A 3705-nucleotide genomic window follows, 5' to 3' on the forward strand; every position below is an offset into this window, starting at 1 on the left:
GGGGAAAGTTCTCCATTTGATTTGAAATAGAAGCCTGATTTACTGCATCATACATCTATAAGGAAAACGATTACTCTTTTACTCCTCTACACAAGATACGGCCTATAGACATTTAAATCTAATTACTGCTTATCTGAAAACTCCATACATACACACCTTGGGTGACAGAAACATGAAAACCTACAAGAATGATTATGTCAAATACTTAGTTGAGTGAACGGATGATTAACTTTAAGTTGAACTTCTGGTGTACTGTACATTGGAACCAGGGACTGAACCGCTCCACAAGTTGATTCACGTAATTGGCATACATTAGAATTTAATTGCGTATGTGGGTGGTTAGTAGGTTGGTTTGGGGAGGGGACAAAACAGAAAGGTCATCGGTCCCATCGGATCTCGGATTAGGGAAGGATGGGGAAGGACGTCGGCAGTGCCCTCTCAAAGGAACCACCCCATCATTTGCCTGAAGTGATTTAGGGGAATCACGGGAAACCTAAATCAGAAAGGGACGAGGGTTTGAACCGCCGTCCTCCCGAATGCTAATCCAGTGTGCCAACCAAGCGCCACCACGCTCGGTGTCCTGTAAATGAATGTACTCTCTCTCTCTCATTAAACAGTTAACTGAAGTGATATCAGGTATGCCCCAGGGAAGCGTCCTGGGACCTCTGCTGTTCCTGATCTATATAAATTCTCAAGGGTCTCTATTCAACTAAGTACCTGGGTGATAAAATTACGAACAACTTCAGTCGGAAAGACCACATAGATAATTTTGTGGGGAAGGCGAGCCAAAGGTTGCGTTTCATTGGCAGGACACTTAGAAGATGCAACAAGTTCACTAAAGAGACAGCTTACACTACACACGTTCGTCCTCTGTTAGAATATTGCTGCGCGGTGTGGGATCCTTACCAGGTGGGACTGACGGAGGACATCGAAAGGGTGCAAAAAAGGGCAGCTCGTTTTGTATTAACACGTAATAGGGGAGAGAGTGTGGCAGATATGATACGCGAGTTGGGATGGAAGTCATTAAAGCAAAGACGTTTTTCATCGCGGTGAGATCTATTTACGAAATTTCAGTCACCAACTTTCTCTTCCGAATGCGAAAATATTTTGTTGATCCCAACCTACATAGGTAGGAATGATCATCAAAATAAAATAAGAGAAATCAGAGCTCGATCAGAAATGTTTAGGTGTTCGTTTTTCCCACGCGCTGTTGGGGAGTGGAATGGTACAGAGATAGTATGATTTTGGCCCGATGAACCCTTTGCCAAGCACTTAAATGTGAATTGCAGAGTAATCATGTACAGGGCTATTACAAATGATTTAAGCGATTTCATAAATTCACTGTAGCTCCATTCATTGACATATGGTCACGACACACTACAGATACGTAGAAAAACTCATAAAGTTTTGTTCGGCTGAAGCTGCACTTCAGGTTTCTGCCGCCAGAGCGCTCGAGAGCGCAGTGAGACAAAATGGCGACAGGAGCCGAGAAAGCGTATGTCGTGCTTGAAATGCACTCACATCAGTCAGTCATAACAGTGCAACGACACTTCAGGACGAAGTTCAACAAAGATCCACCAACTGCTAACACCATTCGGCGATGATATGCGCAGTTTAAAGCTTCTGGATGCCTCTGTAAGGGGAAATCAACGGGTCGGCCTGCAGCGAGCGAAGAAGCGATTGAACGCGTGCGGGCAAGTTTCACGCATAGTGATGTGAAAGATTCAGTGTTTAAACCTCCTCTACCAAGAAACATGCCAGAACTGCGACCGAGCGAGGTGGCGCAGTGGTTAGCACACTGGACTCGCATTCAGGAGGACGACGGTTCAATCCCGTCTCCGGGCATCCTGATTTAGGTTTTCCGTGATTTCCCTAAATCGCTTCAGGCAAATGCCGGGATGGTTCCTTTGAAAGGGCACGGCCGATTTCCTTCCCCATCCATCCCTCACCCGAGCTTGCGCTCCGTCTCTAATGACCTCGATGTTGACGGGACGTTAAACACTAATCTTCTCCTCCTCCTCCAGAACTGCGAGCTCGCATCAACAATGCTTTCGAACTCATTGATGGGGACATGCTGCGCCGAGTGTGGGAGGAACTTGATTATTGGCTTGATATCTGCCGAATCACTAAAGGGGCACATATCGAACATTTGTGAATGCTTAAAAAAACTTTTTGAGTTTTTGTATGTGTGTGCAAAGCATTGTGAAAATATCTCAAATAATAAAGTTATTGTAGGGCTGTCAAATCGCTTCAATCATTTGTAATAACCCTGTAGATGAAGATGTAGATGGACGTCACCTGCAGTGATCTTCTGATCCAACAGTTTCACTGAGAGAGAGTGAGCGTTTCCGTGGAAGAAAGGAGAAATCTGCTTTGAAGTATCACGTATATAAACCCACTTATCCTAAGATAAAGTTATTTTTAAGTCACTATGCCGAGAACTTTCAATACCACCACTGTATAGAACCCTCGATTCGACATCATACCCTCACAGATATATTTACTGTCGCTGTTTTTTAATCATAGTCATGGCTAAAGAACATTTTTTGCACGTCAGGCGGCTGCAAGGATGACTCCACCTCGTCAGCAATGGAAAGAATGATATAATTGCTCGAAAACGTATTTTGAACTACTTTCCTAACAATTATATGACGGCGGTCTTGTAGCTGGGACTGTTGCTATGGGTTTCGACATATTTATAGTTTGAGAGTTGTGGCAAAACTGAGTAGATACTTCATCAAACGCTATAAATAAATATAATTTTAGCAGCATAGCATGCAGCATTAAAACATAAATAATAGTTTATATCGTCTATGCCTTTTTCAGGTATAAAATACAAATAACGTGGGTTCTACAGTCCGTTGGTGCCGACGTCTCACGAAAAATGAACAAGGTTATAATCCTTGTTGCTAAACCTGATAAACGAAGAGTGTCAGTAATGGTTAATTTCTATGAGTTGCAAGTTATGACTACTGATTGATCTGTCTACATTTTGAACGCACCCATTAATTCACTCTTAAACGAGACCGATGAGTACACATCATTGACGCATTCAGGAAATCTGCTTATTCCAAATGTCCTAAGTATTTTGGAATTAATTATTCTTGAATATGGCATGATTCTTCAGCTGGAGGACTATGGTTTCAACGATAGAATAGAAGAGGAACTTCTTGCTGCTTATTACACGTTCTAGTGGCTCAACTCGAAAATCTTGTGTAAACAGTGTTTAGACATTTTACAGAAAGGCGTTGTAGTTTAAATGCCGCTGACTATTATTTGTCTTCTACACAACTTATGCGGTTGTCACGTAATATTTCACACAGATTTAACTGGCTACCTCGAGTGTTTAAGAGTGATCTGCTTATTTCTGAGCATGATCCCTAGTATAAATGTTAAGATGCACTATAAAAGACTGATGGTCCTCTTCCAGTTTAAAATGTGCTGTGATGGTTGTAAAAAGGGAAAAAATGAAATTTATTACTCAGTCCATTACATTTCTATTTGTTAAAAATAGTAATATGAGTACTCATCACAGCTTAGCTTCTAGGTTGGATTATGGTAAAGGGGAAACTACTTCTGTTTATCAGTCTAACACTGTACCTGCCAAGCCACAGTCACAGTGAATATTGATCAACTCTTAGTTCACATTGAATCCTGACTGTTGCTGCCACTGACAGCATAGGGTGGGATGTGGAGGTATGCATC

Source organism: Schistocerca piceifrons, chromosome 1 (assembly GCF_021461385.2).
Source record: "Schistocerca piceifrons isolate TAMUIC-IGC-003096 chromosome 1, iqSchPice1.1, whole genome shotgun sequence".
NCBI classification, from domain to species: Eukaryota; Metazoa; Arthropoda; class Insecta; order Orthoptera; family Acrididae; genus Schistocerca; species Schistocerca piceifrons.